Consider the following 18,006-nt stretch of genomic DNA (forward strand, 5'->3'; position numbering starts at 1 on the left):
CTCCACCATGGCTGAGTTCTCCTGGAATCTCTCATTTCCACAGTCTGTTCACCTGTCACCCCTGACCTGAGTACAGAGAACAGGGGTTTTACAAGGAGGCTGTGCACCTGGAGCTTCCCAGGGCACAGGGGCCTTTGTGGGTTTGCTGTGTGACTGCATGATGCAGCCTCTCGTGCCTCAGTTTCCTCATGGGGAAAATGGAGAAACCAGTTTTTATCTCCTAGAGCTACTGTGAACACCACATAGTAAAATAGATCTAAAACACACAGTGCTTAACCCCATTAGTCACTGGTTGTGAAATAGATATTTGTTTATAAAAATATCTTGGATTCTCTGGGAGACCCCAACAAGCATATCTTGAGAAAATTCTCCACATAGAACCGGATGACATGAAGGGTCTCAGTAAGCCAAATGACCATTTGTCTTGGTTACAGTTGCCACTTCCTAATTATAAATTCCTGTTCCCCACAACCTCCTTAGAGAAAGCAGCTAGCTTCACCCTCCCAGTGCCAGCGACAGCTGTGCCCAGGAGCACTGTTGGGCTCGCCCCACTGCAGCCAGGGCTCAGCCCCAACATCAAGGTGGCCACATGGGCTCAGTCACCTACTCATCACACCGGTGAGTTCTGAAATGCCCAAGGGGAGGGAGCTGAGCTTCAGGAGCACACCAGGCTTCAGATCTCCTGTTTCTTCATAGAAAGCCTGGCTTCCAACACCCTGGATGAACCAGAACCTTCTATTCCACCCAGGTTAATCCCTGCCTGTTTCATCTAGACAGAAATAGCCAGGGCTTAGAGCCTCCTCTATCTCCCATTCTCAGATCCCAGCAACCATTTTTCAAACTCTGCTGTATTCCTGGTGGAGACGAGGGTGTGGTTGAAGTGTAAAGATGGAGTAGAATTGGGGAAAATATATTCAAACCCTAAAAACAGAATCATGAGCCCCAGGATTCTGCTTCCAGACGCCCAGAATCACCCCAGAGAATGAAAATAAATGTTTCTTAGGTGCATTCAATGTGCAAGGAACTGCGGAATGTGTTATCGAGAAGGGGGTGTGGAGAAACAGAAGCAAAGGCTTCGTGCTCAGGGAAACAGCAAATAGTCACTGGGGGCTGGGGACGTGGCTCAGCCATTAAGAGCATACTGTTCTTGCAGAGGACCCTTCAGTTCTCAGCACCCGGGTCAGGCAGTTCACAACTGCCTGTGGCTCCAGCTCCAGGGGATCTGATGCCTTCTTTTGGCCTCCATTGCACATCTACACTCATGTGCAAGACATATACACATACTTTAAAACAAATGTTTTATTTTTAAAAAAAACTTTAGAAAGAATGGTCACTGAAAATGTGATTTGATTTTTCGAGACAGGGTTTCTCAGTGGCTTTGGAGCCTGTCCTTGAACTAGCTCTGTAGACCAGGCTGGCCTCGAACTCACAGAGATTCGCCTACCTCTGTCTCCCAAGTGCTAGGATTAAAGGCGTACACCACCACTGTCCAGCGAAAATGTGATTTTTTTTAAAAAAAAAAAAGTGGCTTAGAAAATCAGTGGAAGATAAAGACTTGGAGGCTCATTCAGGAAGGGCTTCTTGGAGGAGGAGGAGGAAACTCCAGGAACTAGACTTTGTAGGATAGACAGGGCATACAAGACAAAGAAGAAGACAGCAGCCAGCCTGCCTCTGACAGCAGGTAAGGAGGCTGTTAGCAATGCATCCTCAAAAGCAGCCTGTGATTGATAGGAATCTCCACTTCACAGATGAACAAACTGGGAGCCGAAGGAGTCATGTGACTTGCCCAGGTTCCAGAACCGGTTGGACACATAGTAAGTAGCCAAGTCAGGGTCTCCCACTGGGGGCCACACTGGGCCAGCCTGGCTTAAGGAAAGTATCGGTGGAAGGAAGAGGAGGCCAGGTGGGCTGAGGGTGGAACTTTCAGCAGGCTCGCAGACATTGGTGCTTCCTTGAATAGAGACCCCCTAGGTTTCCCAAGAACTCAAAGTAAGTCATTTCCTCTTATGCCCCAGCATTTGGGTCTCAGAGGCAATTGGAAATTTGTTAAGGGATTTGGGGCTTGGGATCCTGGCATTTTAATCTCTTTCAAGTGTCCATGTGGAGGCAGTCTGCGCCACCCACCTTGTTATTTCAGTCTCTAACGGGAGATTGATGGCCCAGGCTTTGATTTAAGATGTGCAGCAGACTCCTCCATGCCCTTTGTCTCCCCGGGACGCTGACAAGACAACAAGCTTGCACCAACTCCCAGCTGCCCCTGGACTCCAAGAGCTTCAGCGCCTGTAGAAAAAGTTCCAACCAGAACACCCCAGGCAGGGCAGGTAGGCCCAGCAGGTAGGGCTACCCCACTTCTACTTCTGAAGAAGGTTGCTCAGTGAGAGCCCTGATGTACAATCTGGGGGTTCAAAAGTGGCCAATGGCTCACCCACACAGGAGAGGCACTGGCCTCCACTCAAGCCTACAGTGTCCTGAGAGAAAGGTCTCTGCTACTTCTGCTTCTTTCTTGGTTCAGATGAGCTCCTTTTCTAGAAAAATGTAGGAATATCTCCATGGTTGACATGGAACAAGTATTTGAAACCTACCTGTGACTGGACACATGCTAGACCCTCAGAATTATAGTGTGCTTGTCTGGGACCAGAGGCTGCCAGATCCGGTGAGCATATAACTTCAACAGGTCATGCTGTTGAAAAAGAAAACCCGTTCCCCCTTTCCTGGCCCTCCAGCTCCTCCAGCTGAGGCCCCTTGAAAGCAGCCCCCTGCTGCGTGCACAGCGCTGTGCATGCCCAGGGACACTGTGTTGCCTCCGGACCAGCCGGCTGCCAGCCATCAACACTAGCTATCTGTTGTCTTCTTCGGTCCTGCAGAGGAGGCTTCAAGGGTCTCCTTTCCCCCAAGGCTCAGGAAGAGCACCATCTTCCCCAGTGTCCCTGCCCCAAAACAACTAGTCTACCTTAGTCTCTAGGCACCTCCCACAAACAGCTTGTCCCGCTGGCAGCTGTGACCTCTAAACTCTGGCTGAGGAGTCTGGACAAAAGTCCTTCTCCCTCCTGTCTGTCTTGCTCCTTAAAGCCTCTCCAACAGAAAGTCCCCTTCTTCCCAGTTACAAATCAAGTCCCCCAGGGAGAAGAGAGGAAGCCACCAAATCCTGGAAGGAAGGGAACAGAGAAGTTAAAGGGTTTGCTCTGGTCAGGAGCCAGACCAGACTTCACTGCCATCTTGTGACACACTTGTTACTCAGCAGCTCCCAATACCACCCCACCCCAGGAGCTCTTGGCCTCCCTGGGTCTGACAGCGAAGCAGAGTGATTCACAGTGGGGATTGGGACGGGGTTGGGGGGAGGCTCCAGGCTCCCTATCCTCCAGGCTCTCTCTTCCTTCCTTTGACCTCACATGGTCCAGCAAACACTTGCCAAGGTAAGTGGTATTTAAATCCCCTAAGTTCCCGAAAGGAAGGAGAGGTCCAAGAAGGTCAAATGTCCACTTCCTTCTAAGGAAGAAGCCTTTCCCAACCCACTCTCTGACTCGGGTCACAGTGGAGACTCAGGGGCCTAGCTGGGGCTCTCTGGGCTCTTGGGACCCAGGGCTTACCAGGGGCTCCTCCACTGCCTTTCTGCAGTGGAAGTAGAATGGTGGCCCCGAGCCTGGTCTGGCTTATTTAAGTCCGACCACCATACGTCTGGCATAAGAGTCAGCTCCTGAGATGCTGGCTCTGCCCTGACCAGGCAAACATTCTGACCCTGTGACCCTACCACTGACCTGAGAAGATGATTCTGTGAGCATCTCACAGGCCCTGGGGTTGAGGGGTGATTGAAGTTGGAAGCAATTAGCAGAAGAGAATGATTATGGGCTGCAATTAAAATTCCCCTCCTAGGTAATTCTCAGCCTTCTATGAGACTGTTTCCATGGTGAAGAGAGGTTGAACCCGGGGAAGACAGGCTCCTGGCCCTGTCTACCCACCCTGCTCCTGCACACAGTCCTGGACTTCACGCGGAGTTTGTAGTCCAGCTCAGAGTCTGGCAAGTGCCAGAGCAAGACTGGAGGCAATACCAACTGCAAGTCCTGTGGCAAGGCCTCGAACTGGGAGAGGTAGGAAGAGAGGGGCAGTATGTGGGTCCAGGGAGTAATTCAAGGGCGTATTCTGGGACTCTCTGAGGCCACAAGTGCGCCAAGGCCACTCTAGGAAGAAGAGCTACCCAGAACAGTCACCCACTTCCTCAACCTTTTAAGCCCACAGGAAACCTGATCTTTGTTGGATAAGCCCTCTCCTGATGCCCCTCACTGGCCTCCGGCCTGGCCTTTTCCAATCTTCCCTCTTACCCCTCTGCCCACCTCTCATCCCCTCTTGCTCAAGGAAGAGACAGGGGGTTGAATACCTTCTGGTTCCCAGGTCCACCTTTCAGCAAGTCCTGACTGAGGCCCTCCTGAACATTCTCTGCAGGTGTAAGCATTGCCTCCAACAGGCAGGAATCAAAGGGGGAAGGACAAGAGGTGGCGTAATACAGGGCCATTTCCAAAGTCTTGCTCAGGAATCCTTCAGCAGGATGACCTGGAGCACCAGTCCAGAGTGCCACACCAGGGAAGTCTGGGCCACTTTCAGAAGAAGGGAAGACCTGGCAGTGAAGGGCTGGAGCTTCCACGAGACCCTCAGCTGGACTACCCACACTTACCCATCCTGGGGGAGAGAAGGGAAAAGCAGATATCCAGTGCGCGTTTCTCTTACCTGCACTCCAGTGAGGGACCAGCTCAGAGGGCATCATCTGCCCTGCCTCAGGAACAAAGGCAGTGTAGATTATAGTGGGTACCAGGCCCGGAGGAGCTCAGATCGTCCTCAGCTGCAACTGCAGCCAGTCGCCTCATCCAACAAAAACAAGACCCATGTCATCTCGCTCCCTCAGGGTCCAAACCTCCCCGGAAATGCCTAGAAGGCTGGGAAAGGCCTTCTACTGTGCTCAAGTCTATGTAAGTAGTGCCACAGAGGCAAAAAAAGATGTCCATGAGTCCAGAGTGCTAACGTTTAAGGCACCCACTAAGCTGTCTTGCCTGCTGTGGGTGGCAAACTTGTGGTCAGTAGACTGAGGTCACATCTCCCACTGGACAACCCAGGCCTGGTCAATGCTACACTTGCAGGGCTCCAGGGACTGGGCAGGGAACAATAGGGCCATTCACACCACCAGCTTGTGCATAGTGACCCTCTTGGTCTCTTTTCTTGGCTAGACAGTATATTAAGTTTGTGTGTGTGTGTGTGTGTGTGTGTGAGAGAGAGAGAGAGAGAGAGAGAGAGAGAGAGAGAGAGAGAGAGAGGTGGGGGAGAGTTGAAGAGCTCAAGCGGACACAGCAGAAGGGAGCACCAAGCAGGGATTTGTAAGAACACCAGTCACCTGTATTGAGCACTTACTACATGAGCATTATCCTCACGATGCCCTGGGATTCAGTTCCATTGTAACAGCAGATATATTCTTCTCATTGCCAGGGCCTTGTGCCTGCTAGGCGAGCACTCCACCACCGAGTCTCAGCTTGTGTCCACAAGAACACGGAGGTGATAGCAATGTCTGCACAGTCATCTTGACTAGAAAGGAGCAAAGAGGGTCTTTCTGAAGCCGCACTCTTAAGGGTTCCGGTCCCACAGGTGTGCATATCAGCAGAAGTCCACTGTGCAGCCCACTGAAGAACAACTGTGCAATAGAAAAATGGTGTGTGCTGTAGCCATGGGACAGAACTTTCCCTGCTGCAAAGCGCAATCTCCAACAAGGAAGTGCTTTGGCTCCACAGGCTTCCCAAAATAGTCCATTAAGTGGGAAAGAGCAGCATAAATAACAGAGAAATGTGCAGACAAATTCTAAAGTCCTTCTATACACATGTCGGCTTGTGTGTGTAGAGCATCTCCAAAGAGACCCGCAGAAACCACAGCTGTTTCTGGGGATAGTAGCCATGTGGTCTGAGACAGAGACAGGAGGAAACACTTCCACAATACAGTCTTTGCTTCTCCTGTGGGAGCAAATCACTGTTCAGAAACGAAGGGAAATTAAAACAAAGGATGAGAGATCCTGAGTTGCAGGTTATTATCCCAATGGTTTTTATGCATTTGAAATCAATAAACATCTTCACACGAGCCTTCTGGCCATGGCTGCCAACCCTCCACCAGCACCAAGGTCAGGGCTATCCAGGACCCACTTGTGGCCATGAGATGGACCCAGTTTCAAGCACCAAGGCAGCTACAGACCCCACAAAGCCAAGCAAGCCCTCCACCCGAGTGGGGTGCGTGCTGTAGGATGCTGATATTCCATCCTGGTTTTCCAGCCACCAGTGACTCTTCAGGCCACCACTTGTCCCAGAGGCTCAAAGTTCACATCAGTCCTGGTATCTGCAGACAAACCACAGCTAACAGGGTCTGGGCCTGAGGACCGTGGAATCCAGAAATCCAGGCTGAGAGACTTATAGGAAGCTGTCACCCTAAGCTAAGGGAAGGGGCATGAGAGGCATTTGCTGGCACAGCTGAGCGTACAACTTCTAGAAAAGATCAAGTGTGACTTATGTCTTATGTTCAGATACTACTCCCACCGCTGTGCTGGTCTTCGGGCCCTAGGAAAGCACACCCATTGCTTTGCACCTGTTCTTTCATTTTCAATAAAAATGATGGCACCTACTATTTGAATGGCAGTGAGGAAAACTGAATGTTGTGCCCTTCCCCGCCATTGTGGGCTATCTCCCTGCTCCCAACAGCACACCATGCCTTCCCCGCCATTGTAGACTTCTAGCCCTCTGGAACCATAAGTCAAATAAATTTCATTTAATTAGAAAAAAATAGAAATAAATCTCAGGAGGAAGTGCTAAAGCTGGAGCTCCATTCATTAGACTGCTAAGAGCGTTGCTAAGCAAGGACTGGGCCAGGCCAGGCCAGACACCTTGATAAAAGCAGGGTTGTTTTAAGTTTACAAACGCTACACCTCCTCCTGAAGGGGTCACTGGGCATCTCCTGGGTTCCCTCCCTACATGAGAGTTGTCTAGAAAGTGAAAGTCATAGAGCTGAGGAGTGGTGAGGCCCCAAGTCAAAAGTCTATCTCCGAGTATCTAAGAAGAGCCCAGCAGGGAAGTATGGGTAGTGCAGGGCGAGGGAGACACGCCGCATCCTGCAGCAGCGGTTATCCTAAGCGCCTACTTCACCCACAGCTTTCCTTCTGCCAAAGGCCTGCTACTGACCACTGAGCAGAGGCCCGCAGACGTTCTGAACCTCTGAGCTTCACAGAGATGAGCTGCTGTCTGAGTCTGGGTTCTCTGAAGACTGAGCATTGCTGCCAGCAGACGGCAATTCTTCCTCACCCAGCCCCACCGGTCTTCCTAAGACCTAGCCCACTGCACTGAGCCCTCACTCAGCCAACACAAAGGACCATCAGTTCAAACTCAGAGTCTTGAGTAGGCACAGAGGAGGTCAAAATAAACCAGTAGTAGGTCCCCACCCTCAAAGAGCTGAATGCCAGTGTGGTAGATGTGGGTTGTGCTGGGTTGGGAGTAGATACAGACTATCAGGGACCAGGAAGATGATGGCAAGTACTAGATCTAAGGGGGAGCTGAAGGTCATGGAGTGTGGAGGGACAGATCTGTCCTGCCCGGATGGGGCTTCTCCTGCAGACCTTATCCCCCACCCCCAAAACCACATCAACACTCTTGTCACCTTAGTCAACAACCTGAAAGACATTTTACAATTGAGCACACCGAAGTTCCAACAGGCAATCAACTCAGAGCTAGGTAGAGACCCAAGGCAGGCTGGCAGAAGATGCCTCCCCAACCCTGTCTGTGGCTGACCTCACCAGGTCCAATCTCCCTCGTGAAGCTGAGAAACTTCCCCCTTCTTATTCATCAGTAGGTGCAGAGAAGCAGACAGGCCCTTGTCAGAAGAAGATGATCTCAAGAGCTAGCTCCATCTCTCCACAACCTCCTCCACCCTCTCAATCAACAGCAAAACTGCTCTCTCCAAAAGGCCCCTGGTAGGGTTCAGCCATTGACCCAGCATTACTAAGTGCCTCACTTCTGCCAACTCTAAATGCCATCCCCCTCCAAAGTGTGGTGATAAAATGCGGGCTTTACGAGATAGTCTCATGGGGTTATTTTGGCAGCTGGTCTGAACAGTCCAGGGTGACTTATTTCTACCCCTCTCCTAAGTGGTTCAACTGCCAGTCAGCTGTTTTCCGAGTAACATACCTAGAACACAGCCGTGCTGGGAGTGCCCCTTCTCACTTGGTACTGACCCTTTACTCTCTAAAGGAAAGACATCATTGAAGAGGGCAACCCCTTCCAACAGCAACCTGACAACAGGTGGCAGGGCAGGCTGTGGGAACAGTAAGACAGCACATTCCAAGACGGCCAGGTGCCCAACGCCTCCCAAACTCTCCTCAGGACCCCTAGAAAAGGCTTTTGGCAGTGTAAACATCTTTCTTAACCCACAGAGAAATACATCCTAAGTCAACAACTCGGAAACAAGAGGGGTGCAGCCCTATGCTCTCATTACACAGCAATGGGAGGGGGAGCAGACAGGACTCACACCGCCTCTCATCCAGGGATGTGTTAGGGACAGTCCACAGGAGCGACCTTCTGTCGTGAACCAGAATGTGGAACCAAGAGCCTATCAAAGAAGCAGCTTCCACCCAGAACCCTCGGTCTCATTTAAGCTCCTCCTCTCTCAACAGGCATGGTTTGACCACCAAGGCCACCTCTGCCTCCCTGACCTTTATGAGTTCCTCTCCTTGAAGATGAAGGTCTCCTGACATGAGTACAGTGAAGCACCCAGTTCTTCTCGTCCACTCTCGGCCTCCATCTTAGATGGAGATGTCAACAGCACACACCTCATCCGGCTGTTGAGAGGAGTCAAGGAAGGAAGAGCACAAGCTAAAGCATTTAACAGTAGGCAGAAAACACAGTAGATACTCGATGGCAGGCAAGAGAGACTGCCCAAAAAGGGTCCCTCTGATGGCTCCTACCCCTTCCCCACCAATGACATATCTGCTCAAACTTATAAAACAGTAAGGAGAAGAAACGGGACTCCCTGGAGGGGACTTTGCCTACAGATGTGAGATCTTTTGGACCTCGAGGTGGTGAGTGAAGGGACGTAGCCACAAATCCAGCCCTACAGAAAGTAATAGAAGGAAAAGCACAACAAAAGGAATCCAACATAGCCAACACTTTCTACAATAACTCAGACATCTAGTGACCCTTTACCAGCACAACTCAAAGAAGGGAGACACACAAACTCTACTACAAAAAACAGTAAGAATAACCAGAGTCAACAACCACTGGTCATTAATATCACTTAATATTAATGGTCTCAGTACACCTATAAAAAGGCACAGGCTAAGAGATTGGATACGAAAACAGGATCCAACATTCGGCTGTTTGCAAGAAATACATCTCAACCACAAAGACAGGCATCTACTCAGAGTAAAGGGTTGGGAAAAGGTTTTTCAAGCAAATGGTCCTAAGAAAAAGCAGGTGTGGCCATACTAATTTCTAACAAAACGGACTTCAAACTAAAATCAATCAGAAGAGATCGAGATGGACACTTTATACTCATAACAGGAACAATTCATCAGGTTGAAGTCTCAATCCTGAATATCTACACCCCTAATATAAAAGCACCCACTTATGTAAAAGAAATATTACTAGAACTCAAGGCAGACATCAAACCACACACACTAGGAGACTTCAACACACCTCTCTCACCAATGGACAGGTCAATCAGACAGAAATCTAGTAGAGAATTAAGAGAATTGTTGGAGGTAATGAAGCAAATGGACTTAACAGACATCTATAGAATACTCCACCCAAATAGGAAAGAATATACCTTCTTCTCTGCAGCTCATGGAACCTTATTGAAAATTGACACATACTTGGAAACAAAGGAAACCTCCACAGATACAATAAAAATCAGTGGCCACCTGTATCTTATCAGGTCACCACGGATTAAAGTTAGAAGGCAAAAACAATGCTACCCCCAGAAAGCCGACAAACTCATGGAAACTGAACAGTCAACTACTGAGCCACACCTGGGTCAAGGAAGAAATTAAGAAAGAAGTTAAAGTCTTCCTTGAATTTAATGAAAATAAAGAGACAACATACTCAAACCTATGGGACACGATGAAAGCAGGGCTAAGGGAAAGTTCATAGCACCAAGTGTCCACTTAAAGAAAACAGAGAAAGCATACATTGGGGACTTAACAGCACACCTGAAAGCTCTAGAAAATAAAAAGAAGCAGAAGCACCCAGGAGGAGTAGAAAACTGGAAATAATCAAAGTGAGGGTGGAAATCAACAAAATAGAAACACAGAAAACAGTCCAAAGAATCAATGAAACAAAAAGTTGGTTCTTGGAGAAAATCAACAAGATCGACAAACCCCTATCCAAACTAATTAAATGACAGAGAGAGAACACGCAAATAAATAAGATCAGAAATGAAAAGGGGGACATAACCACAGACACAGAGGAAATTGAGAAAATCATTAGATCTTACTACAAAAGCCTGTATGCCACAAAACTGGAAAATGCAAAAGAAATGGACATTTTTTTAGATAAGTACCATATAACAAAGCTAAACCAATACCAGGTGAACGATCTAAATAGACCTGTTAGTCGCGAAGAATTAGAAATGGTTATCAAAAATCTCCCTTCCAAAAAAAGCCCGGGACCAGATGGTTTCAATGCAGAATTCTACCAGAACTTCCAAGAAGAGCTAATACCTATACTCCTTAATGTATTTCACAATACAGAAACAGAAGAGTCATTGCCAAATTCCTTTTATGAAGCTACAGTTACCCTGATACCAAAACCTCACAAAGACCCAACCAAGAAAGAGAACTACAGGCCTATCTCACTCATGAACATCGACGCAAAAATTCTCAATAAAATACTGGCAAACCGAATCCAAGAACACATTAGAAAAATTATCCATTATGATCAGGTAGGCTTCATCCCAGAGATGCAGGGCTGGTTGAACATACGAAAATCTATCAATGTAATCCACCATATAAATAAACTGAAAGAAAAAAAAACATATGATCATTTCATTAGATGCTGAAAAAGCATTTGACAAAATTCAACACCCCTTTATGATAAAGGTCTTGGAAAGATTAGGGATACAGGGATCATACCTAAATATAATAAAAGCTATTTACAGCAAGCCGACAGCTAACATTAAATTAAATGGAGAAAAACTCAAAGCCATCCCACTAAAATCAGGAACACGACAAGGATGTCCACTCTCTCCATACCTCTTCAATATAGTTCTTGAAGTTCTAGCAATAGCAATAAGACAAATTAAGGGGATCAAGGGGATTCGTATTGGAAAGGAAGAAATTAAGCTTTTGTTATTTGCAGATGATATGATAGTATTCATAAGCGACCCCAAAATCTCTACCAAAGAACTCCTACAGCTTTAGTAATGTGGCAGGATACAAGATCAACTCCAAAAAATCAGTTGCCCTCCTATACACTAAGGATAAGGAAGCAGAGAGGGAATTCAGAGAAGCATCACCTTTCATGATAGCCACAAATAGCATAAAATATCTTGGGGTAACTCTGACCAAGGAAGTGAAAGATCTATTTGACAAGAACGTTAAGTCTTTGAAGAAAGAAATTGAAGAGGACACCAGAAAATAAAAGGATCTCCCTTGCTCTTGGATTGGGAGGATCAACATAGTAAAAATGGCAAATCTACAAAAAGCAATCTATAGATTCAATGCAATCCCCATCAAAATCCCAGCAAAATTCTTCACAGATCTGAAGAAGACAACAATCAACTTTATATGGAAAAACAAAAAACCCAGGATAGCCAAAACAATTTTATACAATAATGGATTGTCTGAAGGTATTACCATTCCTGAATTCAAACTCTATTATAGAGCTACAGTATTGAAAACAGCTTGGTACTGGCATAAAAACAGAGAAGTCGACCAATGGACTCGAATAGAAGACCCGGACTTTAACCCACAAACCTATGAACACCTGATTTTCGATAAAGGAGCTAAAAGTATACAATGGAAAAAAGAGAGCATCTTCAACAAATTGTGCTGGCAAAACTGAATGTCAATCTGTAGAAGAATGAAAATAGATCCATATCTATCACCATGCACAAAACTCAAGTCCAAATGGATTAAAGACCTCAATATCAGTCTGAACACACTGAACCTGATAGAGAAAGTGGGAAGTACTCTTCAACACATGGGCACAGGAGACCACTTCCTACGTATAACCCCAGCAGCACAGACATTAAGGGCATCATTGAATAAATGGGACCTCCTGAGACTGAGAAGCTTCTGTAAAGCAAAGGACACTGTCACTAAGACAAAAAGGCAACCCACTGACTGGGAGAAGATCTTCACTAACCCCACAACTGGCAATGGTCTGATCTCCAAAATATATAAAGAACTCAAGAAACTAGACCATAGAAGGCTAATCAACCCAATTATAAAATGGGGCACTGAGCTGAACAGAGAATTCTCAACAGAAGAAGTTCAAATGGCCAAAAGATACTTAAGGTCATGCTCAACTTCCTTAGCGATCAGGGAAATGCAAATCAAAACAACTTTAAGATACCATATTACACCTGTCAGAATGGCTAAAATCAAAAACACCAATGATGGCCTTTGCTGGAGAGGCTGTGGAGAAAGGGGTACACTCATCCATTGCTGGTGGGAATGCAAACTTGTGCAACCGCTTTGGAAAGCAGTGTGGCGGTTTCTCAGGAATTTCAGGATCAACCTACCCCTGGACCCAGCAATACCACTCTTGGGAATATACCCAAGAGATGCCCTATCATACAACAAAAGTATATGCTCAACTATGTTCATAGCAGCATTGTTTGTAATAGCCAGAACCTGAAAACAACCTAGATGCCCTTCAATGGAAGAATGGATGAAGAAAGTATGGAATATATACATATTAGAGTACTACTCAGCAGTAAAAAACAATGACTTCCTGAATTTTGCATGCAAATGGACAGAACTAGAAAACACTATCCTGAGTGTGGTGAGCCAGACCCAAAAAGAGGAACAGGGGATGTACTCACTCATATTTGGTTTCTAGCCATAAATAAAGGACATTGAGCCTATAATTTGTGATCCTAAAGAAGCTAAATAAGAAGATGAACCCAAAGAAAAACATATAGGCATCCTCCTGGATATTAACCTTCATCAGGCGATGAAAGGAGACAGAGACAGAGACCCACATTGGAGCACTGGACTGAAATCTCAAGGTCCAAATCAGGAGCAGAAGGAGAGAGAGCAGGAGCAAGGAACTCAGGACCTTGAGGGGTGCACCCACACACTGAGACAATGGGGATGTTCTATCAGGAACTCACCAAGGCCAGCTGGCCTGGGTCTGAAAAAGCATGGGATAAAACCAGACTCACTGAACATAGCAGACAACGAGGACTACTGAGAACTCAAGAACAATGGCACTGGGTTTTTGATCCTACTGCACGTACTGGCTTTGTGGGAGCCCAGGTAGTTTGGATGCTCACCTTACTAGACAGGAATGGAGGTGGGTGGTCCTTGGACTTCCCACAGGGCAGGGAACCCTGATTGCTCTTAGGGCTGACGAGGGAGGGGGACTTGGTTGGGGGAGGGGGTGGGAAATGGGAGGCGATGGCGGGGAGGAGGCAGAAATCATAAATAAATAAATAAATAAATAAATAAATAAATAAATAAATAAGAAAACTGTAAAAAAAGACTACACACTAAAAAACTCATCTCCTCTTTTAGCTGTAATTTCATGTTTTAAATGAACTCTAATTTGCACAGAAATATGCATACTTTTGAAAATTAAAGGAAATTCTATCTATAACCATTGTAAAACAACAGGGAAAAATCAATATAGATGGACATACCAATCACAACACATGTCAAAAATATAAAACAAATGATTGTAAAAAAAGAAGAAAAAAAAAGCCTCACCCACTTCCTATTCCTTCCCTGCTTTATGCTTGGGTTCAAAGCTGTGAACTCTCCTCACTGTAGACGCTGCGGTGCCTGCCACTTGCCGTCATCCTTCAATCTACCTCTCTAGAACCATAAGCCAGAAGAAGCTCTTTGTCATGTTCTATTGCAACAGTAGGGAGCCCACAGAAGGGTCCAGAGAGCACAATCTGGTGGTATTGCTGGAGCAGGTCCAAGGGACTCGGCCGTCCCTGGCAGCCCACAGATCTTTGGATAGCTTCTCTGAGAAGAAGTCAACTGAGACCCTGGGAAGTCTCCGAATGACAATCTGAAAAGGATCCCATATCCAGAAAGACAGGACTTTTTTCCAGATGGATCATTCATTCATTCAACACACAGGAAGTACACCACTTGGGGCTCAACTGAATCTTACTTAGGTTATTCTATAGACACCTTGGCAGGGACAAGGATGTGCTGTCCTCTGTTTCACCATGGGTTCCAAGAACTAAACTCAGGTCATCAGACTCGGGAGGAAGGTGCTCCAGCCCTCTGATATTCTGAAGGGACATATGGCTCATTTGGGTTATCAGACTATTGAAACAATGAACCCCAAGGAATTGGAATTTCCCCAGGAAAAATTAATGGCTAGGAGCTCAGGAAGAGATTCCCCACAGTTCTGACAGTGACGGTGGGTGGGACCAGGACTGCTCAGTTCTGTATACCTCCTGCTCTCTATTTAAACCTAAACTTTATGTTATAGCCCCTGAAAAGAGACTTGGGAAAGGAGGTATGGGCTCCTTTGTTCCTCTTCCCAGTGCGGTCACATTGAACAAATCTCCCTTTTTTGCTTTTTGTTATTACTTGTATAATGGGCCAGTTGAAGGGAGATGGAGCCTGGTTTGCTAGAGACTTCCGGGCCTCAGGGTCTAGCCCTAACAACTGTGGTAACAATTATTCAAGGGCCCAGCATATATGCTATGTGACATAACTCCTCAGCCCCAGCAAAGGGTCCTAGAATGAAGGCTAAAAAAGACTAAGAGTCACAAGTTGGCAATCAGAGCCAGGATCCTGGCAACAGAAGCCCTGGAAAGCTCTCTTTGCCAAACACCTGTGGTTGAACTGAGAACTCTCAGTGCATCTGCATGGAAACCTTGACGAAGGCTCCTCCATCCTCAAATGAAAGATTGACAAGTGGCTTAGTTTGCTCAAGTTGACAGACATCTTCATATGGATTCCATTTAGGTTTCTGTGCAGAAGGCGCTTAGCTCCCTTATTTGTGGCTAGGTAAACTGAGTTCATCACTATGGATTCTAAGGCATCTGACCTCACATCCAGAACACTTGTACATCAAGTGACAGGGCAGATAGGTTGTGGACCAAAGTAAGTCATTAGAAGTAAAGGGCACCACTGTTTGCAGAAAAAGTCACTCATGAGCCCAGGGAAGGGACCCGAGCATACATGCCTTCAAGAGGCCTTTGGAGCCCTCGAGGGCCATAAGAATGGAGGACTCAGCAGAAAAGCTACAGGAGTGTGGGGAAGGGCAGAGAGGCACCTTGCTCTCCTCTCTAGAGACACAGCATCAAGAGAAGGGCTTCACTGCAAAGCCAGGCATCTTGTGGAGGCCTTGCCCAGTGGCAAGCTCTAAGAAGCCTACAATGAACTGAGCTTAGAGGAAGAGAAAGGCCACTCAAGGTAGCAGTGACCACAGAAAGTCTGTTTTCCCCCAAGCCAGTGTCCAGGTAAAACAATAAATGAAAGTTGTAATTCAGTGAGGAAATAAGGGAGAGGGGTTCCACGGGTCATATGGATGGACGAGGGGCCGAGAACACATTAGGTAGAGGGACCCCCACAGACAGGCTCTAAGGCCATAGCCTAGACCTAAGCTTCTCGCCACATCCACACTCTCTCTGCTGGTCCCCCAAGTTCCAGGATCATTTGTGGGTGGCCTCCCAGCTGACTCCCTCCACAGGGCTCTTCCCAGCCATTCTCTTGGCCCTGAAATGAACCCTCCCCTGCTCGTATTCCTTACTTAAGGAGTCAGACAAACCAAATGTGTGTCCCATGGCCTTGAGGGCTGGAGGTAGAAAGCCTGGGAAGCCCAAAGAAGAGACAAAAAAAGAAAAGAAAAAAGGAAGAGTATGGTGGTCACCCTCCCCTGAACCCAGAAGGGAAAAATCCAGATTAACACAGACACTGACTGCTGTTTCCCATTGCGTGTCCTTGTGTCCACTGAACAGTGGTATCTCCAGGAGGGAAGGCTTCTATGGTCAAGTGACTTTGGAGAAAAGAGGGATCTAGCAGGGTTTCCCTGGCCAAGTCCTCCCAGAAACTCTAATGTGTGCATGCGTAAAAGGGAAGCCGGCAGGCAGCACTTGCCGCCCTTGACGAAGGAGCTCTTACATCACCAAGGGTTTCTCGGGGCCAGCTTTCTACAGAACATGCTTTGGACAACACACACCTAGTCCTAAGCAATGGTTTCCAGGTAAGTATTATTGTTAAGAATGCTGACATGGAATTCAGCAACTAGGTATGCAGGTGGGCAGAACTTTCCACCAAAAGGCTGAAGAGCTAGCCTCCCTTTCATGTGTCTCATCATTATTACCTCAACAGTGGAGCAAAGCACCCCCCCACAGCCTACCCCACTGACTCCCCATAGCTCTTCGGGGATCAAAGGAAATGTGTGTCGCCCCTTTATAAGTAACAGCACTACCAACAATAGGGCCCCTAAAGCAACCTCCTTTGGGAAAAGAAGTAAATGTTATAAAAAGCAAGATAACTTGGGCAAGATGAAAATGTGGCAGTGAGGAAAAACAGAGGCAAAGCAAATGGCAGGAAGAGAAAGCCCACAGCAGCCAGGAGTGCTGGGTCTAGCTGCCACCCACCATTCCCCACTGTGGGGTCATGGTCACATCCCTCCTTTTGCTGTGCACACAAGGACTTGGGGTGATCTCTGATATGCCTCCTGAAGTCGGAATAGAGACTAAACCTCTGATTTGCCTCCAAGGTGAATGGATGTCTTGAGGAACATTGTCAATGGGAAAGGAACAAAGCAGGGCTTACCAAGAAGTCACATCCATAGTTAGCTATGGAATTGGAGGCAAGTTCCCAAGTCAGAAACCAGCTAATGTACAAAGTCACAAAGCTCCAGGTATATTTAGGCCTTAGCACTGAGAGTCAGGCTGGAGGACTGTCAAAGTTGCAGAAGACTAGGAGACCACATGATTTGCTGGGGGCAAATCCTGAGAGGGAAATGGACTCTCAGAGCACAAGATATCACAAAGTTCGTAATGATCGATGAGGGAGCAAATAGGGGTCTCGAGAATTCTGTGGGTTTGGAGGGGCCTGGTCTTTCTTAGTTTTTCCTACTTTTCCCAAAAAGGTTCGTCTTCCACTTGTTAAAGAGACTTCAGGAGACTGGGCAGAACCATGTAAATGCCCATACCTGTACAATAAAAGGACGGTCTCACTTGAGCCCTGCACTCTCTGAGCCCAAAGCTCAGGTGAGGTCAAGAGACAATGCGAGTGTCCAGCATTTAGGGCCCATGCCTGTCAACACTGGTGCAAGCGGTGTTCACTGCTCTGCAAGTACGCAGACTACAAAGGACCGAGTGTGTTGTGGTGTGCAGAGGGTACTTGTCAACAGCAGTTAGTATGAACAAGAGACCAAAGAATCAGCGTACGGTCCAGGAAGCACATTTGTCCCCACTAGCCTCTAGACAGAAGGGATGTGGGACTGGAGTGAATCCACATCCACAGGATTTGAATCAATAGCTCACAAAAAGTGAAGTGCATGTGTGTGGCATGCAATCGGATGTATTGGTGACAGCAGCCTTTGGTACCAACTCCAGCTATGGACTACTCCGTCCAGGACAGCAGCCATATTGCTCGTCCTCCTGGGGATCTCGGTCTCCTCAGCTACAAACAGAAGATTCCTGCAGTCTGATCTGCTGCAGAGGGGAACAGGCAGAATGTCCGCCACAGGCAAGGGCCTTCTCTCCACCCCTTCCTGAGCCCAGCATGGCCTCCTTCCCAGTCAGGCCCTGGTTGAGGACTGGGGTGAGAGCACACAGGGGGCAGGGGAAATGTTC

Source organism: Chionomys nivalis, chromosome 9, assembly GCF_950005125.1.
Source record: "Chionomys nivalis chromosome 9, mChiNiv1.1, whole genome shotgun sequence".
Classification (NCBI taxonomy): domain Eukaryota; kingdom Metazoa; phylum Chordata; class Mammalia; order Rodentia; family Cricetidae; genus Chionomys; species Chionomys nivalis.